Source organism: Hypanus sabinus, chromosome 11 (assembly GCF_030144855.1).
Source record: "Hypanus sabinus isolate sHypSab1 chromosome 11, sHypSab1.hap1, whole genome shotgun sequence".
Lineage (NCBI taxonomy): Eukaryota > Metazoa > Chordata > Chondrichthyes > Myliobatiformes > Dasyatidae > Hypanus > Hypanus sabinus.
In genome coordinates, this window is record NC_082716.1 from 105983849 (window position 1) to 106008735 (window position 24887).

At 43.4% G+C, this 24887-nt stretch overlaps 1 protein-coding gene and 1 long non-coding RNA gene across 3 annotated transcripts in view; one reads left to right on the forward strand and one right to left on the reverse strand.

Moving 5' to 3' along the window:
* The window catches only part of sae1 (SUMO1 activating enzyme subunit 1), a 209580-nt gene that overhangs the window by 127159 nt on the left and 57534 nt on the right, over positions 1–24887 (forward strand). The gene's annotated exons all lie outside the window — the stretch shown is intronic.
* The window catches only part of LOC132402248 (uncharacterized), a 72597-nt gene continuing 63052 nt past the window's right edge, over positions 15343–24887 (reverse strand). For both annotated transcript variants that reach the window (XR_009514855.1, XR_009514856.1), the window contains exon 3: positions 15343–15668. This is a non-coding gene — a long non-coding RNA (uncharacterized LOC132402248). The remainder of the gene's footprint in view (positions 15669–24887) is intronic.

Consider the following 24887-nt stretch of genomic DNA (forward strand, 5'->3'; position numbering starts at 1 on the left):
GCTACTGCAGAGACTGTTAACTGATGTGGCACAAAGGTTGAGTGAGGGATGTCTGATCTATAAATAGTGGCTATTGCTCAGAAATGTCTGGGTGGTAGCATTATCAGTTTGACAAGGGCATTGTTCATGATAATCTCCCGTTACTGGCTCAGAAAAACCTTGGGCAGAGATCACCTCTGTATATGACACACCAACAACCCGAAAGAGTCAACAGTTTCATCAGACAGAAGAGCAATTGCTGAATCTCAGTGATGATATAAAACAATTAAATCTGCAATATATTTCAAAACAGATATTCATTAATGAGTGGAGAATTGAATCCATTGTGGAAAGAGTGAGCAATAAAGTTCCTGAGTGTCAATATCTCTGAGGATCTATCCCGAACCCAACAAAGAAGGCACATCTGCAGCTATATTTCATTAGAAGTTTGAGGAGATTTGGTATGTCACCAAAACACTTGCAAATTTCTGCAGATGTACAGTGGACAGCATTCTAACCGGCTGCATCACTGTCTGGTATGGCTGGGCTACAGCGCAGAATTGAAGAAGGCGGCAGTGAATTGTAAATTTAGTCATCTCCATCATTAGCTCTGTCCTCCATGGTATCCAGGGCATCTTCAAGGAGCGATGCCTTAAAAAAGGTGCTGTCCATCATTAAGGACCCTCATAACACAGGTCATGCCTTGTTCTCATTGGAACCATCAGGAAGGAAGTACAGAAGCCTGAAGTCCCACACTCAACGATTGATATGGTCTTCCCCTCTACCATCCGATTTCTGAATGGACATTGAGCCCACGAACACTACCTCACTACTTTTGTTTATTTCTATTTTTGCACTACTTGCTTAATTTAATATATGTATTTTCTCTGTAATTCATAGTTTCTTTCTATTATTATGTATTGCATTGTACTACTGCCGAAAAGTTAACAAATTTCATGACATATGCCAGTGTTGTTAAACCTGATTCTGATCTAAACGAGCAGTTCGCAACTTGGGGTTCACAGACCCGTCAGTTAATGGTAGGGGTCCATGGCATAAAAAAGTTTGGGGACCTCTGATCTAAAGTGAGCTTTGAAGGGGGGTGAAGATGGTTGGCACTAATGACGTTTGTTTTGAAAACAGCTGCTTTAGGTTTAGTCTCTGGGCTATTGATTGTGCTCAAGTTGGCCGTATCTGACCTAATGATGTTGAATTATACGATGCCTTCCATGCTACAGTTATACAAGTCAGATTTAAGTGCCGGGGTTGGAGGCGAGGGACAGTCCAGTTCGATTGCTGCTCCACAGAAATTGCTAGTCTCTGTGCCGGACAGAGGCTGTGGCCTGCAACTAGTGGATGCCTGACTTTTGTGAGCTTCAGTTCTGAATGCTGTGTGCTTGCTTTTATTGTTTGCACATTCTCCCTCGCCCTCGCCATCCTCGTCCTCTCCCCTACACTGGGTGTTTGACGGTCCTTTTTTGATGGCTTCTTTTTGGTTTCTTTGTTTTACGGCAACCTGTCAGGAGACAAATCTCAAGTTGTATAAACTATGTACTTTGCATTTTGAAACTTCAGCATGTGTGAAATGCTTCATTTATTTTAAGACAACAATTAAGACCATGAAATATGGGAGCAGCATTAGGCCATTTGGCTCATCGAGTCTGCTCCATTTCATTACGGCTGATACATTTTTCCTTTCAGCCCCAATCTCCTGCCTTCTCCCCATATCTCTTCATGCCCTGACCAATAAAGAATCTTCTCATGCCTTAAACATGCCCAGTAACTTGGCCTCCACAGCCATCCGTGGAAACGAATTCCACAGGCCTTTGTTGTCCTTTTTCCCCCTCTCAAGCAGGTTAATGAATCAGTGACCGCACTCTTTGCAATAAGCTTCTTCGATTCTGTAGTAAAGTTTCTGCATCTGTGATTGCTTTCCCTAATATCTTCTCTCCAAGTGTTTGTTTCCGCAATATTTTGTTGAAAACGTACTGGTTTATTTTCAGTCCTTGCTCTAAGGATTAATTATAAATAGCTGAAGCCCAGTTTCCTGCCACAGCAGCTAGTTTTTCCATTGTCATTGCTACTTAGTTGTTCATCTGTACGGACACCGACCCTCGCTGTCCCACCTGCTCCAACCCAGCATCACTGCTTCCCTCTGTACAAACACTTGGAAATGACTCCCACGTCAATCTGACCAAAACACCACCTGTATCAAAAATAAAGGACTGCTGAAATTTCACAAAAACAGCATTGAACAAGACCTTGTGCTTATTTTTTTGGATGAGTTTATACAGCTGCCTTCTTTCTCATAACACCTGATGGTCAGTGAATATTGCACTTTCCCGTTGCCCTTGTTCACTTCAACTAATGATGAGCCAAGATGATTGTTCCACTGTGGATTCAAATTCTTCTCCAGTGGTTGATGGAAAATATTTTTTTAAATTTCCTACACCACCTGCTCCCGTGACTACATTTGACCCTGATCGGGGAATTCATGAACAGTTATTACCCTTCAACCATCAGAATCAAGCTTAATATCACCAGCATGTGTCGTGAAATTTGTTGTCTTTGCAGCAGCAGTACAATGCAATTTATAATTTCGGGGGGGAGACCTGTGAATTACAGTAAGTATTTCAGATTCAGTTTATTGTCATTTATAAACCACAAATACAATGCAGTTAAAAAATGAGACAACATTCTTCGGAATGATATTATAAAAAAGCACAAAACAGACCACACAAGAAAAACCATATAACATTTGGTAATCCCCAGTCCAGAGTCTGGAGAGGCTGCTGCGTATTGATATCACGCTACTGTTTTAGCACGCTCCCCAGAAAGGAACTACAAACCCATCAGACAAACCTAAAGCTACAAGACCTGCACAAAACCACATAGTTACATATAGTTTCAACAGTGCAGACAATACCATAATTGATAAAAGGCTAACTGACAAAGACCACATAATTATAACTTTTATATATTGGTGAGACCCGACGCAGACTGAGAGACTGTTTCGCTAAACACCTACGCTCGGTCCGCCAGAAAAAGCAGGATCTCCCAGTGGCCACACATTTTAATTCCACGTCCCATTCCCATTCCCATTCTGATATGTCTATCCAATATTCTATTGTCAAAATGAATCCAAACTCAGGTTGAAGGAACAACACCTTATATACTGGCTGGGTAGCTTCCAGCCAGATGGCATGATCATTGACTTCTCTAACTTCCGTTAATGCCCCTCCTCCACTTCTTACCCCATCCCTGACATATTTAGTTGTTTGCTTGTTCTCCATCTCCCTCTGGTGCTCCTCCCTGGCCCCTTTCTTTCTCCTGAGGCTTCCAGTCCCATGATCCTTTCCCTTCTCCAGCTCTGTATCACTTTTGCCAATCACCTTTCCAGCTCTTAGCTTCATCCCACCCCCTCCGGTCTTCTCCTATCATTTCGCACTTCCCCCTCCCCCCACTACTTTCAAATCTCTTACTGTCTTTCCTTTTGGTTAGTCCTGACGAAGGGTCTCGGCCCGAAACGTCGACAGCGCTTCTCCCTATCGATGCTGCCTGGCCTGCTGTGTTCTACCAGCATTTTGTGTGTGCTGTTGTTTGAATTTCCAGCATCTGCAGATTTCCTCATGTTTGATCATTATAACACATAGTTTCAATAGTGCCAAGCAATACCGTAATCTGATAAAGAGCAGTCCATGCACGGTTTAAAAGAAAGTCACAAAGTCCTGACAGCCCATCATCTCACACAGACGGTAGAAGGAAGAAAAACTCTTCCTGCCGTGAACCTGCAGCGCCGCAGCTTGCCGATACGGCATTTTGGGAGCTCCGACCACAGCCAACTCCGAGTCCGTCCGAAAACTTCGAGCCTCCGACACCGAGCACTATCTCTGCCGAGCACTTCAACCCTGGCACCAGCCGCCAAGCAACAGGCGAAGCAGAGGATTCGGGGCCTTCCTCCTGGAGATTTCTCGATCGCACAGTAGCAGCGGCAGCGAAACAGGCATGTCAGAAGTTCCACCAGATGTTCCTCCGTGCTTCACACGTCCGTCTCCATCAAATCAGGACTGTACACAACCCCTACTTACAGATAACAAATATTCATTCCTGGAGTGGCCACAGCGCGCTGCGTCATGCCGCCATTTTGAAGTGGTCTAAGTAAATATATATCGAATAGTTAAATAAATAGTGCAAAGCAGAAATAAAAAAAGTAGTGAGGTAGTGTTTATGGTTTCACTGTCCATTCAGAAATTAGATGGCAGAGGGAAATAAGCTGTTCCTGAATGGTCATGTGTGTCCCTTTAGGCTCCCATTCCTCCTTCCTGATGGTAACAATGAGAACAAGCATGTCCTGGGTGGTGGAAGTCCTTAATGATGGACACCACCTTTAGGAGGGTAGTACCCATGATGGAGCTGTTTGTGATGTACTGTACATAAATGACCTGGATGAAAATGTAAATGGGCAGCTTAGTAAGTTCGTACTGAATACCAAGGTTGGTGGAGTTGTGGATAGTGTAGAAGACTGGCAAAGAATACAGCACGATACAGATCAGTTGCAGATAAGGACAGAGAAATAGCGATTTTAACTCGAGTTTTAACCCAGCCAAATGTGAGGTATTGCACTGTGGTAAGGCAAATGTGAGGAGACAGTACACTGTTAAGGACAAGACCAGAGGGATCTTGGGGGTCCAAGTTTATAGCTCCTTGAAAGTGGCTACACAGGTTGACAGGGTGTTTAGGAAGGCATATGGCATGCTCGCCTTATCAGGACATTGAGTTCAAAAGTTATGAAGTTATGTCACAACTTTATAAAACGTTGGTTAGGCATACATTGCATACAGTTCTGGTTACTTCATTATAGGAAGGATGTTGAGGCTTTGGAGAGGGTGCAGAAGGGGTTTACCAGGATGCTGCCTAGATTATCACGAGAGGTAGAACAAACGGTTGTTTTCTCTGGAGTGTTGGAGGCTGAGGGGAAATCTGTTAGAGGTTTATATGATTATGAGAGGCATAGATAGATACTCCCTGTCTACTCTTTTTCCCAGACCATGGCCCTTCATCTCCTTCGCATCTAAGTAGCTACCCAAACTTCTCTTAAATGCTGCAGTTGACCCACATCTACCACTTTCGCTGGCAGTATAGAGGAACAGAGGGATCTTGGGGTCTACATAAATCCCTCAAAACCCTCAAAACTCCCTGATTCCCCTCCCCCACCCCTTGATCTTTCCTCTGATTGGTTTTTCACCTGGCACCTTCCACCCTCTCCCCACCTTCTTTATAGGGCCTCTGCTCCCTCCTCCTTCAGTCCTGATGAAGGGTTTCAGCCCGAAACGTTGACTGCTCCTTTCAACGGATGCTGTCCGACCTGCTGAGTTCATCCAGCCTTTTTGTACGTCTTGATTTGACCACAGCAACTGCAGTGTACTTTGTGTTTACTCAAAAAATTCAGTCAGGCTCGTAAAGGCTGATTTATGCATTGCATCTGCGCCATAGACATTGCATACCCTACGCCTTACCTATGCTGAACCCTACACAGCAGGCTGACGTGTTCCTCTCCAGAAAAGTTACCGTGCGTCGTGGTGACGCAGACTGCAACAACTGTGATTAGTCCGCTTGGTAGCATCACATTTCCTCCTACGCATTTCTGGTTGCTTCTTCTCCGCCATGTCTGTAGGCTGTGCGTACACCAATGCGAAATAGATGAACCAAATCGTCAAATCTACCTGCCGACATGCGAAAATATGAAATGTGAAATGCATTTCCTCGTTCATGTCTCTCACGAAGAAACTCAACACAGTGGCATAGAAACCCCACCGCCAACTAGTGTTTTGGCGCACACCAACGCATGCTCGCTACGGCGTAGAGCGACACAGAAGTGAAAATCAGGGCTACGACGTAGACTGCGGTGTAGTCCGTACGCACACTTATCAATCAGCCTTAAGGCACAATCTGCCCTTGACAAAGCCATGCTGACTATTCCTAATCATACTATACCTCTCCAAATGTTCATAAATCCTGCCTCTCGGGATCTTCTCCATCAACTTACCCACTACTGAGCCACTCATCTTTCTTTGCTCATTCAACTTATCATCATAAGTTATGCTCTCTAATCCAGGCAGCATCCTGGTAAATCTCCTCTGCACCTTCTCCAAAGCTTCCACATCCTTCCTATCATGAGCCGAAAAGAACTGAACACAATATTCTAAGTGTGATTTAATTAGGGTTTTATTGAGTTGGAACATTACCTCACAGTTCTTGAGCTCAAAAGAGACACCATGCCTGATGCATTCAGAAACCTCTTCAAACTCTCGTAGTGGAACTATCCCCACCAACTCTTCAACTCTGCAGTTGTTCTTGAATGCCAGGCATTAATAACATTCTCCAAACAACAAAACCCAACCATTGGTGAGGGGATGTAGCGTACAGTGTGTTGTGGTGTAATAATTTTTGTAAAAAGCTAAAAATCTGAACTCTTTGTGAGCTTGCAGCATGTAAGGTGTCTGTACGAATTAAACACTGTAGGTTTGTTAATGTTTGTCAATAGTGGTTTTATCCTTGCACTATAGTTTTGTTAAATGTTTGCTAATAGCAGTTGGATTCCTGTAGGAGGGAAGGGTTAGATTGATCTTGGAGTAGGTTAAAAGGTCAGCACAACATTGTGAGCTGAAGGGTTTTATACTGTTCTATGCTAGCCTACTGTCTATAAATGTGACTATAAGACCATAAGATATAGGGGCAGAACTAGGCCATTCGGTTCATCAAGTCTTCTAAACCATTTCATTATGGCCGATCCATTTTCCCCCTCAGCGGCAATCTCCTGTTTTTATATAAAGTGCTTTTAATCTCCATGGAACTTTTCAGAGGGAAGCAGAAGATGGTAGCTTTGAAGGAAGAAGCAGTTTTATATTTGATATTTTATCTGAAGACTGGCATCTCCACAGTCCAGCTTTCTGTCCTGAAGACGGGCCTTGGCCCAGAATATCGACTGTTTATTCATTTCCACAGATGCTGCCTGACCTGCAGAGTTCCTCCTGCATTTTGTGTGTGTGGCTCTCTGTCAATAATATATCTTACTGTTATTGTAGATCATGTAGTTAAAATATGGCAGAGAATTTGAAGCAAAGGGTGCATTGTGAGCCAGACTGATTGACAACGCTTAAAATAACAAGTCCCTCTCAGTCATTGTCAAGCAGTTTTAATCTGATCCAAACTGTAAGAGCTTTAAGTGCTTTAAATATATCAAGTATATCGATCTTGGGTGTGTGTGTGTGTGTGTGGGTGTGTCTAGAGCACAAAGAGCACAGTGTCATCCATTGGGATTCTAGGTTTCTCCAAGTCGCCTTGTTGCCAGCACCCAGTGGAATAAAGAGTTGTAACAATGCCTCAGCCACGGCAATCTGTCACAGGGGTTCTTGCCCAGACATGTGAGGCAGAGAACCAGCCAGGAGCAAGGACACGGGATTTTCACACAAAAGACCAGATGGACGGACTATTGAAAGACCCTGTGTGTTGTGATATGGACCAAAGCAGGACTGTTGGCTTTGGGCCAAGCCGTACAGACAAAACCTGCACTGATAGCCTGCTCTGTGCTGTGTAGAAGCCACTACACAGCACTTGCTTAGAAAGCTGAGCATAGGCATATGCTACAATCACAGCCTGTAGCTTCTTTCAGGGGTTGGTGTGAATGCTGAGGGTTAGGTTTCTGTGACTGCAATTTAAGGAATTGATGATTAAAACAGAGAGCAAAGATCTCTGTGGATGCAGGTCCTTCGGCGTAGGAAGCTGTGCTGACCTTTTAACCTTCTCTAAGTTCAATCTAAATCTTCACTCCCACGTAGTTCTCCATTTTTCTGCTACCTATGTACAGTCTAAGAGTTGCATAAATCTCTAATCTGTCTGCCTCAACCAGTCCCCCTGGCAGCATCTTCCACCCACCTGCTACTCTGTGTAAAAATCAAGCTCCCCTTTAACATCCCCATTTATACCTTCCTTCAGTCACCTTAAAATCATGCTCCCTCATATTAGCCATTTCCACCCCGGGAAAAGTCTCTGGCTGTCCACTCAATTAATGCCTCTTATCGTTTTGTGTATACCTCTATCAAGTCACCTCTCATCCTCCCTTTCTCCAAAGCAAAAACACATTCAATCTACCCTCGTAAGATCATATGGGTGGCAGGGTGGAGATACATCTCTACCAAAGGACATCTCCTTCCCTCCACTAACCTGCAGGTTACTGTTAGGCAAGGTGTAGCACCTGTTTAGCTCCTCCCTCCCTCCCCCCAAATAAGGGTCATTTGAAGCTATGGGATCAGGTGGTGGATGGTCGTACGAACAGCTGGTGCACATCACAAGTCCTAGTTATGCAACCACTGATGCCAGGCAGACTAATCTCAAGGTTGTGTAATTTATTCATGCTTTGATAATAAATGTACTTTGAACTTGAATTTTGAACCTTCTTAACAACTCGATCAACTTGCATGACATCTTTGAGGATCTGTGGATGTGGACCCCTGAGATCCCAATGTTTTATTTTGTACTTTTTTTCAGTATGTGAACCCATTGTAGTGTTAGCCGCAAAGAGCAGGAATTTGCGGATTTGGCTCCTGTCATGAACTGAGCCAGCTCAGCAAATACTGATTCTTTTCCAAGTGACCTCTGAAAGTTCCTGACGTGGTGACAGGAAAAAGGCTTGTTATGCCACCTGTTGTAATTGTTTTGCCTCCAGACCCAGCATTCAAGCTCACATGGAGAGCAGTCAAGGCACATTGTTTTTCAGGAGAGGAGCTTACTAACTTACTACCCATCACACCACTGACGTTTAGAGCAGCAGTGAAAGTCCTCCATCTCTATCTGTCCTTGGCCACTCAGATGTAGAAAAATCCTTCGCTGTTGTTTTACCAGCCTGGGTTGCTAGCCCTGAGCTGAACCCCCAAATCTGGAGGACTCATGGATCACTCTGAGTCTGGCCTCTACCTTTGACCTGCATGGCATAGATGACCCTAAACAGAGACATAGCATAAAGCCCTGACTCCAGCCAACATAGCTCTCTGGGTCACTGAGGCAAACAAACCTCCAAACCAAGACAAGCTCGTTGTCCTGTTGTAGGTAGGAGAGTAGCAATGCACACAACAGTGCTGGAAAAATTGAAGAGGCAGTTTCCCTAGGAAGATAGAAACAGTCGATGTTTCAGGCCGGGACTCTTAGTCCGGACTGGGAAGGGATGGAGAAGAAGCCAGAATTCTGAAGCTTTGTAAGTGGTAATAATGAAAAGTACTTTAAAATTGCAGGGTTTTTTTAACTGATTTTTTTTTTGTTTTAAATAGCTTTATTGTGACATTCTTGCGATTCAAGATGAATAGGTAGTAGTTTGTGGGTTTGTGACCAGGTCTTTCAGGCTTGCCTATCGTGGTGCTGCCTGCTACATCATCCAGCAGAGAAGGCACTGGAAGTGGTGTGAGAGAGCACACTGGGTTCCATGTAGGTTAAAATTCTAACCCCTGTGCAAGTCCGCTCTTCCATTAATACTGTGCTCCAATGGCTCCAGGACAAAGTCCTATGCTGCTCAGGGACTTGTGTTAATTTTATTTTGTAGCTGTATTGTGCTTAATCTGAATTATATGTGCTATATCGTAACTGCTGTGTATGGCTATATGTGCTGTGTGGCTCCTTGGCCCCTGAGGAAGAGAGTTCCTTTTAGCCGTATATATGTATGGTTGAAGGACAATAAGCTTGAACTTGATAGAAGTTAGAGGATAAATCTAGAACATATTCCATTGTGTAGTCTTTGGATATCCAAAACTATCGGAGTTTTATGTGACAGACGGTCAAGATAGCATTGTTGTATAAACTAACAATAAATGGGCCTCTTTAGTTCACTTTTTTTTGTCAATTCAGATGATCAGAAGGCAGTAAAGCCGCAGCCTTGTCGTTAACAATATCTGGTCAAGTCCAGCACTACAGACACCAACGGACGTGTCACTGACAGTGTCGGGCCAGTACCTGTGGGCCTGTCACTGATGGTGTCGGGCCAGTACCTGTGGGCCTGTCATTGACGGTGTCAGGCCAGTGGCAGAGATGCAGACTCCAGACGTCCTGTCATTAACAGCATCAAGTCAATAATGATGAAGTAGCAACACTTGTTTGCAAGCTGTCCTGTGGAAAAAGCCGTGGGTGTTGCAGCTCGCAGCCTCAAGGCTGATGTGCACAGCCAGCAGGAAGCCAGCCTGGGTTAGGTGATGTACAGTTTGGAAGCTGACTGACTGGGGGAGCAACATAGTGATTGGCATCTGAACGCAACTCTCTGGCACATCCTGTTGTTCCATGATGTTACCAGTTAACCCCTCTGAGAACCTTGCTGCAAAAAAAAAAAGTGCTGTATCACCTGGCGAGATTATAGAATGATTTGTTGTTGCAGATTAACTGGACTCTGACAACTTGCACGCGTTCCTCAATCACACTTGTATGCCAGGACATAAGCCTAGCCACTATCAGAATCAGGTTTAATATCACCAGCATTTGTTCTGAAGTTTGTTAATTTTGAGGCAGCTGTACAGTGCGTAACATAATAAATAAGAAAAAACTGTGAATTACAATAAATATAATAATAGTTAAATTATTAGTGAAAAAAATGGAAATAAAAAAGTAATGAGGTAGCGTTCATTGTCCATTGTCCATTCAGAAATCTGATAGCAGAGGGGAAGAAGCAGTTCCTGAATCGCTGAGTGCATGTCTTCAGGATTCTGGCTTCTTTCTGATTGTAGCAATGAGAAGACGGCAAGAGGGCAGTCTTCAATGATGGCGCTGCCTTTTAGAGGCAACATTCCTTGAAGATGTCTTGGATGGTATGGAGGCCAGTGCCCAAGCTATTCTGAATGTTGCACAAAAAAATACTGTTTTTATAGACATTGACTAATTAGATACAAATATTGACCAATTGGTAACCTTGTGGATGTTCAAATTCCTTATTTACATTATAAATCACCAATCATATCATGATAATCGTTCATTCATGATGTGCTGTGTCGTATGACATGGGTGATCATGGTCTTTCCATGACCATGATTAATCTTGGCAAATTTTTTCTACGGAAGGGATTTGCCATTACTTTCTTCTGTGCAGTGACTATACAATGCTCTTCAGCAATTGTCTGCCTGGAGTCACAAAACCCGGTCTTGTGATACAAATCGGCTGCTCATGCAACCATCCACCACCTACTCCCATGGTTTTATGTGACCCTGATAGGGGGAATGGGATTTCGGGACTAATCAGGTGCTGCACTTTGCCCAGGCGTGATCTGCAGGCTAGCGGATGGAAGGAGCACCTCACACGCCCTTTGGTGGAGACTTATCTCCACTCCACCAGTCTGCTGTAGTACTGTAGTAGGAAAGTTGTTGAAGAAGGTTCTGAGGTGCATGAGTTATGTTAATTTGGAAAGCCAGAGACTAATTACATTGGATAACAATTTTTTTCAGAAGTGTTGTTTCCTCTGAATTGTTTTATGTTTATGACAGACCACTTGAAACTGAACACATATATAATTTCAGACTACTCGTATCATATAGAAATTTGGAAAAACAAATTAACTTCTGAATATAGTGCCTTTAATTACATTGCTGATGCTTTGCAGTATTTCCACTAAGCTAAAACTGTTTTGTTGATGATTTTCATTTGTGCACAGTGTCTGAGGCTTCTGGCTTAAGTGTCCAACAATAATCAGCCAGTATTGATGGATTCCAGTTGCCCTGATACTGTTTCTCCATGACCTCAATGTCCTGGTGAAACCTTTCACCATGTTCGTCACTGACAGTGCCAAGATTTGCATGAAAGAAATCTAAATGGGAATGCAGAAAATGAATCATTAGTGATATGTTGCACTTCATGGTTTTGTGTGCTTGAAGCATGTAGTTTGGTGCTCTGTAGTCACCCAAGAAAACTTACAACAACATCCTTGAATACCTTCTGTGCAGTTTTCTCTGGTCCCACAAGAAATTCTTTGAATTGCCTGTTGTCAATGACCTGTTTGGATTGTGGACCAACAAAATACTTTCCTTAATCTTGGTGTGAGTTATTCTGACTTGAATTATGAATTAAAATAACAAATATAGGTGATTGTGTAAAAAAAATAGTGTGAGATAGGGAAATTTCATTCTGATTTTTCGTTATTGACAGCTTAAAGTCTGTAAGATACACCCAAAAGCACTCAGGAAGCAAAATCTTTGTTGTCCAGTGTTAGTGGGTTTTTGTGCAGAGTAGGTCATGCTTCACAAGTCAGAGTTTTTTTTTGGAGGTGATTGAGGGGATTGGTAAGATTGGTAGAGTTTGTCTATATGGACCTTAGTAAGGCTCTGACAACATCTTATATAGCAAGCTTGGCCAGAAGGTTCAGGTAGAAGAAAGGAAGAGAGAAAGAAAAAAAAGATAGTAATAGATGGATAGACCAGAGAACAGTACAGCAAAAGAACAGGTCATTTGGCTCACAATGTTGTGGCAAATTGGCTAAATAGATAGATAGGTAGATGCTTTCCATAATGTGCCTTTTATTTGGGCTTTTTTCTTTTTTAGGTGGTCTTTAGGATTTGAGGATTATTTTGGGTTTGGTCACGCCTGTGTCCAGGTGGTCAGCTGTTCTGTTTGATTGCAGATTGTTGTCTTTGCTTTGATGCAAGCCATGCTGGATAAGGAAATATTTTGCAGATGCGTAGAACAGACAAGAAATGATGCCTTGTACTTTCAAGTATTTAATCCTGACCACAGTTTTTTTTAATACTATTTTGCAAGGTGACGAACACCTAAAGCCGCAGATCTTGAGATCTGTGGCTGATCTTGATTGGCTGATCAGTCAGGCTGATCATGCTTTGCTGAAACCACAGAGATCTGAAGAGGAAGAATACACATCCGAGCAAAGGGGAAAAACAAGGATGACAAAGCAAGCCTGGGTTTCCTGTTGTTAATGTTTCTTCCCGCAAGAACAGTGCTAAACCTGATGGTTGTCTACTAATCTGCGAAAGGTCTGACTTTTTTGTCCATGACAAGTGACCATTTGCCAAACTACACTCGATGGCCACATTTTTAGATGTCTCCAGTACCTAATAATAAATGGCCACTGAATGTATAAACTCTAGAAAGTCTGCAGATGCTGGAAATACAAAGCAACACACACAAAAAACCCTTGAGGAACTCAGCAGGTCAGGCAGCATCTATAGAAATGAATAGACAATCGGCATTTCGGGCCAAGACCCTTCTCCAGGACTGAGAAGAAAGGGGGATAATGCCAGAATAAAAAACTGGGAGGAGGGGACTGAGGTTAGCTGGGAGGTGATAGGTGAAGTGAGGTGAGTGGAAAAGGTCAAGGGCTAGAGAAGAAGGAATCTGATAGGAGAGGAGAGTGTAGGATAAAGGAAGGCTGAGAGGAGCCAGGGGGATGTAATAGGCAAGTGAGAAGAGGTGAAATGTCAGTGTGGGGAATAGAGTAAAGGGTGGCGGGGGTCTTTGTTTACCAGAAGGAGAAATCAATATTCATGCCATCAGGTTGGAGCCTACCCAGAAAGAATATTACGTATTGCTCTTCCACCCTGAAGGTAACCTCATCTTGGCACAAGTATTTAGTCATCTTCTTGAAGTAGCCCATCTACTTCAAGGTTCAACATGGTGTACATTCAGATAGTCTCTTCTGCACTGTTATTGTCACCTTCCTCTCAGCTTGAACCAATCTGACCATTCTCCTCTAACCTCTCATTAACAAGGTGTTTTCACCTACAGAACTGCTACTCACTGGATGTGTTTTTTTCCCTTTTTTTTGCACCATTCTCTGTAAAGTAGAGACTGTTGAGCACGAAAATCCCAGGAAATCAGCATTTCTGAGATACCACCCCATCTGGCACCAACTTATTCCACGATCAAAGTTACTTAGATCACACTTCTTCCCCATTCTGATGTTAGGTCTGAACAAAAACTGAACCTCTTGACCAGGTCTACATGCTTTTATGCATTGGGTTGCTGCCACATGATTAGCTGATTTGATATTTGCATTAACAAGAAATTGTACCTAATAAGGTGGCCACTGAGTATTTGTCAGTATACAGTATTATCTCCATTTATTCCTGATGCAGGATCTCAAAGTTCAAAGTAGATTTTATTGCACCAGATACAACCCTGAGATTCATTTTCTTCTGGGCACACTAAGCAAATCTATAGAATGGTAACCTTAACAGAATCAACCAGAGTGCAAAAGACAACAAACTGTGCAAATTCAAATATAAATAAATAACAATAAATAATGTGAACCTGAGACAATGAGATAAAGAGTCCTTAAAGTGAGATCAATGGTTGTGGAAATATTTCAGTGATGAGACAAATGAGTATAGTTATCCTCTTTTCTTCAAGAGCCTGATGGTTGAGGGGTAGTAACTGTTCTTGAACCTGGTGGTACGAGTCCTGAGATTCTTGTACCTTCTACCTGATATCAACAGCGAGAAAAGAGCATGGCCTGGGTGGTGGGAGTCTTTGATGATAGATGCTGCTTTCCTATGACAGTGTTTCATGTAGATGTGCTCAATGCTTGGGAGACCTTTACCCGTGATGTACTGGGCCAAACCTGCTACCTTTTTAGGATTTTCTGTTTAAAGGCATTGGTGTTTCCATTCCAGGCTGTAATGCAGCCAGTCAATATACTCCCCACCACACATTTATAGAAAATTGTCAAAATATTTGGTGTCATGCTGAATCTCCACAGATTCCTAAGGAAATAGAGGCGCTGCTGTGCTTTCTTTGCAATTGTACTTAGGTGCTGGGTCTGGGACAGGCCCTCTTATATAGTAACACCCAGGAATTTTAAAGTTTCAAACCTTTTCCACCTCTAGTCATCTGATGATGACTGGCTCAGGGACCTCTGGTTTCCCTGTCCAACATGAATCGTTGACACCTCCCTTCCCTCTCCACCAACACTGCTTGCCCTGTTGGAAGCAGAAAGTTTGCAACTTTAAAAGCAGCTGCCTTTTTGCTCCAGATTTCAGCAACTGCAGTCTTTTGTTCCTCTGTCCTCTAGCAAGGCCTCTCATATTGCAGAACATACAATAGCTTCTATGTATATTTCGTACTCCCTGACCTGAGGATATTCTAATTCACCAAATCTTTAGTGAGATTTTCTGCTGCACAGTATTCAGAAACAGAAAAGGGTTTAATATCACCAGCAAATGTCATAAAATTTGTTGTTTTTGCAGTGGCAGTACAATGAAATACATAACAACAAGAAAAAATTAAATTACAGTAAGTGTGTGTATATATAATACAGAATTAAATAAATAGTACAAAAATATAAATTAAAAAGTAGTGACATAATGTTCATGGGTTCAGTGTCCATTCAGAAATCAGGTGGCAGAGGGAAAGAAACTGTTCCTGAATCGTTGAGTGGGTAGCAATGAGCAGAGGACATGTCTTGGTTGCTGGAGTCCTTAATGATGGACACTCATCATTTTAAGCTAGTGCCCATGATGGAGCTGACTAAATTTTCAACTCTCTGCACCTTATTCTGATACCTTGCAGTAGCCACACCCCCACCCCCACATACAAACAGTGATGCAGTCAGACAGAATGCTTCCAATGCTTTCCCAGCAAGTTGCGAGTGTCCTTGGTGACATACCAAATCCCTTAAACTCTAATGAAGTATAGCCACTGTTGTGCTTTCTTTGTAGCTGCAACGACATGTTGGGTCCAGGTTAGATCCTCAAAATTAATGGCACCCAAGAACTTGAAATTCTAAGTTACTAAGAACACGCTGTAACAAAGTTGTGCTTATTGAGGCATCTTATAAGGCTGATGTCTAATTTTGTGTCTTTGAATTATTATTTTAATTGCGTGATTATTTACAGTCATGGCAGACTTTCATAATTAGCAGCATTTCCTTTGTTCATAGACCAAGCAACACATACAAAATGCTGAAGGAACTCAGCAGACCAGGCAGCATCTATGGAAAAAAGTACAGCCAAAGCCCATCAGCAAGACTAGAGAAAAAAAGATGAGGAGTAGATTTAAAAGGTGGGGGAAGGGGAGACAGAAACACAGGGTAATAGATAAAACCGAGAGGGGGAGAGGAGAAGTAAAGAGTTAGCAAGTTAATTGGTGAAAGGGTTACAGGGCTGGAGAATGGGGTGGGAGTCTGAAAGGAGAGGACAGAAGGCCGTGGAAAAAAGAAATGGGAGGAGCACCAGAGGGAGGCAATGAGCAGGCAAGGAGATAAGTTGAGAGAGGGAAAGGGGGGTGGGGAATGGTGAGAGGTGAGGAGGGGTGGGCGCACATTACCAGACGTTTGAGAAATTTATGTTCATGCAATCAGGTTGGAACCTACCCAGGAATATACGGTGTTGTTCCTCCAACCTGACTGTGGCCTCATCACATCAATGGAGGAGACCATGGATTGACATAGTGGAATTAAAATGAGTGGTTCATGGGTGAGCTTGCTTCTTCTGGCAGGCAGGTCTCACCGATATACAAGAACACTGGACACAGTATATGACCCAACAGATTCGGAGGTGTAGTGTCACCTCGCGTAGAAGAACTATATGGGGCCCTGAATGGTAGCGAGCGAGGAGATGTAGCACTTGTTCCACTTTCAAGGATAAGTGCCAGGAGGGAGATCAGTGGGGAGGGAAGAATGGAAAAAGGAGCCACATAGGGTGCAGAAAACCGAAAGGGGGTGAGGAGCAATGTGTTTGGTGGTGAGATCCCATTGGAGAACTACATGCTGGGCACAGAGGCTGTTGGGGTAGTAGTTGAGGACAAGAGGAACCCTATCCTTGGTAGGGTGATGGGAGAGTGGGTAAGAGCAGACATGCGTGAAATGGAAGAGTTGCGGTTGAGGGCAGCATTGGTTGAGATCCTATCAGATCCCCCCTTCTCCAGCCCCATGTCTCTTTCACCAATCAACTTCCCAGTTCTTTACTTCATCCCTCCCCCTCCCACTTTCATCTATCACCTTGTGTTTCTCCCTCCCCTCCCCCACCTTTTAAATCTACTCCTCATCTTTTTTTCTCCAGTCCTGCCAAAGGGTCTCAGCCCAAAACATTGACTGTACTTTTTTTCCATAGATGCCGACTCACCTTCTGAGTATCTCTAGCATCTTGTGTGTGTGTGTGTTGTTTAAATTACCAGCATCTGCATATTTTCTCCTGTTTGTTTATAGACCAATTATTGTCTTTCAGCACTTTCCTGGATCCTAATTTTCAGAAAGTGTGTGGCAATTAGATGGTCAGCAAATCAAATTCATGAGCTTTCATTCACTTGTGTACCCTCTGTGATCTGGCTAAAAGCAGGCAAGCTCTGGCTGATGTCAAGCTGCAGAGGATTTTGGAAATGATGGTGCCTCCTCCCTTCCGTGGAAAAAATTAGAAAGAATAATGGCTTTTGTTTGCAAGAGCCTGTAATCTACATTCTGGTGGTGTGTTTTCGACTGATTGGGTGATCTGGCACTTTGCCGTGTCTGAGAGGGTTCCATGAGGCTGCAAGCAAAGCGTGAGGCATGGTGGCCAGGAAGCACGGAGACGGATACTACCCCATGATTGACTCCAAATCTCACCAATTGAAAACATCAAGGCGAATGCAGGGGCAAACGAGTTTTCAGCACCATCTCCCAGCCTCTCACTCGCTGCTGTCGGAGGAGGGTGTCTGTGTGCAATGATCTCTCCCTCGCTGCTGTCGGAGGACAGTGCTGGAACAAGGTTTAATTGACATGGATTGTGGACTCTACTTCACGCGTATGATGTGGTCAACTTTCTGGACGCTCCTTTTTTCTTTGTTGCTATTTTTTGGGTGGTTTTTGAATTGAGATGGCCTGCAGATAATGAACACTTAGCTGAAATATGCCTTATGATTTTGTGTTTTATATTCTGTGTTTTTGATCGTTTTTCTTGTTGCCCTTTGCACAATTTGTTTTTAGCATGGTGGGGTTTTTATTTCTTTAAACAGACCCCTTGGTTCTTTCTTTCTTGGCTGACTGTGGGGAAGATGCATCTCAGAGTTGTGTTCTGCATACATACGTTGATAATAGATGTACTTTGAACCTTTCAAATTCTATAGCTTCTTTCACAGTCCAATATTGCAGACACACTGCAGTCAATATACAAAAACGATAGTAACTATGTGTGCAGAAAGGAAAGCAGCAAATAGATGTAGCAGCAGAAGGTTGTCATCTACAATGGATAGAATTCTTCTCATTGTACTTTGTCCTGATGAAAGGTCTCAGCTCATTCCCTTCCATAGTTGCCTGACCTGCTGAGTTCCTCCAGCATTTTGTGTGTGTTGCTCTGGTGAACAGGTCTGCTGGTCTGAATAGAGGTCACATCATCAGTCATCAGCTGCTACGTTTCAGAAACTCCAGCAATGAAACGATCCTCAATATTGTCATTTGAGGTTGACCTAGGTTACACCTTGAAGACTCTGGAATAGATCTCAAATCTACAACTCTTTGACACAGTTGGCAGTACAACACTGTGAACCATGTCACTATCATGTCTCATTGTGTGTGGTTCTCTCCAGAATGTTAGTCTATTTATTTCATAGAGTCTTAGAACATTACAGATTGGCCTTTCGGCCCTTCTAGTCCGTGACAAACTGTTAATCTGCTAGTCCCAACACCCTGCACCTGAACCATAGCCCATCCATGAACCTATACAAATTTCCTTTAAATGTGCAAATCAAATCCTCATCCACTTATTTCGATGGCAGCTCATTTCACATATGAGGAGTAACCCCTCATGTTTCCCATAAACATTTCACCTTTCACCTTTAACCCAATAACCTGCGATTCCCATTCAAAGTAAGTTTTATAATCAAAGTAGATATATGTCAACACATATAACCCTGAGATTCATTTTCTCATGGGCAAGCTCAGCAAATCTATGCGATAGTAACTATGACAGGATCATGGAAAATCAAGCAGAGTGCAGAAGACAACAAAATGCAAATATTAATAAATAACAATGAATAATGAGAACTTGAGATAAAGAGTCATTAAAGTGAGATCAAGAGGTACAAAAAGCTGGATGAACTCAGCAGGTTGGGCAGCATCTGTTGAAATGAGCAGTCAACGTTTCAAGCCGAGATCCTTCGTCAGGACTGAAGAAGGAGGGGGCAGGGGCCCTATAAAGAAGGTGGGGGGATTGTGGAAAACCAATCAGAGGAAAGATCAAGGGGTGAGGGAGGGGATAGGCAGGAGAGTTGAAGAAGGAATCTAAGGGGAAAGCACTATGGGTAGTAGAAAAAGGCAGAGTCATGAGAGGTGATAGGCAGCTAGAGGAGGAGACAGAGTGAAGGTGGGACGAGGGAAGGGAGAGGGAGGGAATTACTGGAAGTTGGAGAATTTGATGTTCATACCAAGGGGCTGGAGACTACCCGAACAGTATATGAGATGTTGTTCCTCCAACTGAAGTTTGGCCTCATCATGGCAGTAGAGGAGGCCATATGTATGAACATATCCGAATGGGAGTGTGAAAGAGAGTTGAAGTGAGTGGCAACTGAGAGATCCTGTCTGTTCTGGTGAACGGAGTGTAGGTGCTCGACGAAGTGGTCCCCCAATCTGCGTCAGGTCTCGCCGATGTAGAGGAGGCCACACTGGGAGCACCGGATGCAATAGATTACCCCAATAGACTCGAGTGAAGGGTTGCCTCACCTGTAAGGACTGTTTGGGGCCCTGAATGGTGGTAAGAGAGGAGGTGTAGGGACAGGTGTAGCACTTAACGCTTGCAGGGATAAGTGCCAGGTGGGAGATCTGTGGGGAGGGACGTGTGGACAGTTGCGAAGGGAACAATCCCTGCGAAAAGCAGAGTGGGGTAGAGAGGGAAAGATGTCCTTAGTGAAGGACTGTTTGGGGCCCTGAATGGGCCACTGTCTCCTCTTCTAGCTGCCTATCACCTCACATGACTCTGCCTTCTTCTACTACCCATAGCGCTTTCCCCTTAGATTCCTTCTTCACCGCTCCTGCTTCCCCTCCCCCACCCCTTGATCTTTCCTCTGATTGGTTTTCCACCCTCCCCCCACCTTCTTTATAGGGCCCCTGCCCCCTCCTTCTTTAGTCCTGATGAAGGGTCTTGACCCGTAACATTGACTGCTCCTTTCAACTGATGCTGCCCGACCTGCTGAGTTCATCCAACTTTTGTACATTTTGATTTGACCACAGCATCTGCAGTGTACTTTGTGTTTACTAAAGTGAGATCATTGGTTGTGGGAAGTAAGTATAGTTATTGCCTTTGGTTCAACAGCCTGATGGTCGAGGGGTAGTAACTGTTCTTGAACCTGGTGTTGTGAGTCCTGAGGCTCCTATGAGAATGGGCAGCAATGAGAAGAGAGCACATCCTGGGTGGTGGGATCTCTGATAATGGATGTTGCTTTCTTTTGACAGTCTTTCATGTAGATGTACTCCGAGGTTGCGAGAGCTTTACCCATGATGTACTGGGCCAAATCTACTGCCTTTTGTAGGATTTTCTGTTCAGAGGTACAGCATTGGTGTTTCAATACCAGGCCATGATGCAGCTGGTCAATATACTCTCCACCACACATCTATAGAAGTTTGTCAAAGTTTTAGATGTCATGCCAAATCTCTACAAGCTCCTAAGGCAGTGGAGGTACTGCAGTGCCTTCTTTGCAATTGCACTTACATGGTGGGTCCAGGACAGTTCCTCTGAAATGGTAACACCAAAGAATTTAAAGTTAAGCCCTCTCTACCTCTGATTCTTCAATGAGAACTGCCTCATGCACCTCTGATGTCCCTTTCCAGAAGTCTATAATCAGTTCCTTGGTTTTGCTGACATTGTGTGAGAGGTGGTTGTTATGACTTCACTCGGCCGGATTTTCAATCTCTCTCCTGAATGCTGATTCAGCTCACAACAGGGGTGCCATCAGCAAACTTAAATATGGCACTGGAGCTGTGCTTAGCTCCAAAGTCATAAAGCAAGGTCAGCAAGGGGGTATGCACTTAAGAACAGTGAGTTTATGGTACAAATATACAACATGTTACAAATTCAAATGTTTTGAAATAGTAAGTGTTGTATTTGTGTTTTTTTTTAAATATTAGATTTAAATATAATTGTTAGCTGTGTTACGGCTGTAGTAGCATGTGCTTTGTATAGGAAGGAGCGCTTGGAGCATTGTGAGCAGTTTTGGGCCCATAATCTAAGAAAGGATGTGCTGGCGTTGGAGAGGGTCCAGAGGAGATTCATAAGAATGATCCCTGGACTGAAAGGGAGCATTTGATGGCTTTGGGCTTGCACTTACTGGAGTTTAGAAGAATGAAGAGCAGATCTTGTTGAAACCTACCAAATATTGAAAGTCCTAGGTAGAGTGGACATGGAGAAGATACTTCCTATAGTGTGAGATCCTAAGACCAGAGTGCAGAGCCTAGAATTCAAAGACTTCTCTTTAGAACAGAGATGATGAACATAAGTAATAGGAGCAGGAATAGGCCATCCAGCCCATCGAGCCTGCCCCGCCATTCAGTTAGATCATGGTTGATCTGTCCATAAACTCAGCTCCATCCACCTGCCTTTTCTCCATAACCCTTAATTCCCCTACTATATAAAAATCGATCTAACTGTATCTTAAATATATTCAGTGAAGAGGCCGCAACTGTTTCCCTGGGCAGAGAATTCCACAGATTCACCACTCTCTGGGAAAAACAGTTTCTCCTCATCTCTATCCTAAATCTTCTCCCCTGAATCTTGAGGCAATGTCCCCTATTTCTAGTTTCACCTACCATTGGAAACAACTTCTCTTTCTTTTTTTTTTACAATATTTTTATTCAGAAGAAAAAAACAAGATTTACAGAGTGCAGCACATAGATACATCTCAACATAACTTGTGTACATTCATATATTGTAATAAAATTGATTAAAATGTTATAGCATAACACATAAAGGTATACTACTCTGTAATCAAAAATTTAAAGATAAGTCATACATCATAAAAGAAATTTTTTATATAAAAAAAGTCAACCCCCTACCAACTTTTCTACTATCTTATCTATCCCTTTCAAAATTTTGTATATTTCTATAAGGTCCCCTCTCATTCTTCTTGAATTGCAGAGAGTATAGTCTCGGGCGACTCAATCTCAACACATAGGTTAACCCCTTCATCCCTGGAGTCAACCTGGTGAACCTCCTCTGCACTGCCTCCAAAACCAGTATATCCTTCCTCAAGTATGGAGACCAGAACTGCACACAGTACTGTACCTCCAGGTGCGGCCTCACCAGTACCCTGTATAGTTGCAGCATGACCTCCCTGCTCGTGAATTCAATCCCCCGAGCAATGTGGAATTTCTTTAGCCAGACGGTGCTGAGTGTCTGGAAGTCATTGCTACACACAACTGTGGAAGCCAAGTCATTGGGTATGTTGAACTGAATTGACTTTATTTCTTGCATCTTTCACATACATGAGGAGTAAAAATCTTTACATTACGTCTCCATCTGAATGTACAATCATAGTAATTTATAAGAAATAGAACAGTCAATGTAATATAGAGTACACTCAAGTCAGCATGAGTTAATCAGTCTGATGGCCCGGTGGAAGAAGCTGTCCTGGAGCCTGTTGGTCCTGGCTTTTATGTTGCAGTACCGCTTCCTGGATGGTAGCAGCTGGAATAGACTGTGGTTGAGATGGCTGGGAGTCCAATGATCCTATGGGCCCTTTTTACACACCTGCCCTTGTAAATGTTCTGACTCATGGGAAGTTCACAACTACAGATACCCGCACCACTCTCTACAGAGTTCTACGATTGAGGGAAGTACAGTTCCCATATCAGGCTGTGATGCAGCCAGTCAGGATGCTCTCAATTGTGCCCCTGTAGAAAGTTCTTAGGATTTGGGGGTCCATACCAAACTTCCTCAACTGTCTGAGGTGAAAGAGGCTGGTGTGCACAGACCACGTGAGGTCCTCGATGATGTGGATGCCAAGTAACTTGAAGCTGTAAAGTGGAGGTTGGTCAGTTACTGGTTCTTTAAGATTATTATAGCTAGGGATGAGCTCCCATTACCTATTAAATGATCCTAATGGTGTATGTCTGAAATAGCCTCTGACATCTGAGGCCAGCAGAACTGTTTCTACTGACAGGAGAAGGGGCAAAGATGGCTTACTGGTGCCTTAAAAACTGTCGCTCCAGACAGAAGGGGCTCGTCATTTGTGGTTGGCAGCTCAACTAAGAGAAGGAAAACTGATCTCAAACTCCCACTGCCTTACAACTATACCTATTTTGGGAGTAAACCCAAGGAAAGATCTGGAGCTGGAGGCCCTAAGGCAGTCCTGCACTGAGTTGAACTCTGACTGGTAACTCCTGCAGCACTGCTGGTGCCCAATTGTATCAGCCTTTACCGTTCTTTCAGATTCATCAGCTGTATGGAGAATGGTAGCTTGCTATGGGGCAACAGCATGCTCTCCACTCGTACTGCCTTGGCTTGCATACTGGCTTATGTATCGCCTAGACAGCTAGGATGCAACATTGATGGCTGATCCCTACCTATGGAGGGCCTCAAATGATCAGTTCTTGATTAATCAGGACATCAAAGGTCGCAGGGAGAAGACAAGAGAATAAGGTTGAGAGGGATAATAAATCAGCCATGATTGAGTGGTGGAGTGCAGTTGATGGGCCAAATGTCTGATTCTGCTCATACGGCTCATGGTCTTGTGTGTATTCTGCACTCTGTTCATTTATTAATAATTTTTTCTCTTTGTGTTTGCAGTTTGTTGTCTTCTGCACCCTGGTTGAACACCCAAGTTGGTGCGGCCTTTCATTGATTCTTTTATGGTTATTATTCTATAGACTGGATAAAAGAGTTCAGTGGAGCATTGCTTGAGACTGCACGGGCTGGATTTGTCTCCTTTGGAGCATGGAAAGTTGTGATAGACATATACAAAATTATGCAAGAGAACCAGAAGAACTATTCTTCAAACTCTCAGAACTTAGTATGTTTCAATAAGTTCATCCTTTAAGCTGTAGAGAATAAAGACCCGGGCTTCCCAGTCTCTCTACGTGCAACAGATATCACATACCACAAACCCTCTGAAAGTTCAAAGTCAATTTTATTATGAAACTACGTGTGTAGAAAACATAGTGATCAGCACATGCTTTACAATACCAGCGATCAGGGTTCAATTTCCATCGCTGTCAGGAGCTTGTCTGCTGTCCCTGTGACTGTATAGGTTTCCTCCCACAAAGATCTACCAGTTAGTAGTTTTAAGTGGTCAATGCAAACTCTCCCATACTTAGGCGAGGGTTAAAGCAGCAGTTTTTAGGCAGCCTGGATCAAAGGGACCTATTCTGTGCTATAACTCAATAATTAAATACTTACTTATAACCCGGAATTCATTTTCTTGTGGGTATACTCAATAAATCTATAGAATAATAGCTATAACAGAATTAATGAAAAACAGCGCCAATTTGGGCATTCAACTAGAGTGCAGAAGACAACAATGTCAAATACAAAGGGAAAGAAATAATAGTGATAAATAAATAAGCAATAAATATCGTGAATGTGAGGTGAAGAACCCTTGAAAGTGAATCCGGTGGTTGTGGACCATTTCAGTGAAGGAGCAAGCTGTGCGATCCCCAATGGTTCAGGAGCCTGATGGTTGAGGGTTAATAACTGTTCCCAAACCTGGTGGTGTGGGACCTGAGGCTCATTGTGGGGAGCGAAGTTATCCACACTGGTTCAGGAGCCTGATGGTTGTGAGGTAATAACTGTTCCCGAACCTGGTGGTGTGGGACCTGAGGCTGATTGTGGTGGGTGAAGTTATCCACACTGGTTCAGGAGCCTGATGGTTGAGGGGTAATAACTGTTCCCAAACCTGGTGGGGTGGGACCTGAGGCTCATTGTGGGGAGCGAAGTTATCCACACTGGTTCAGGAGCCTGATGGTTGAGGGGTAATAACTG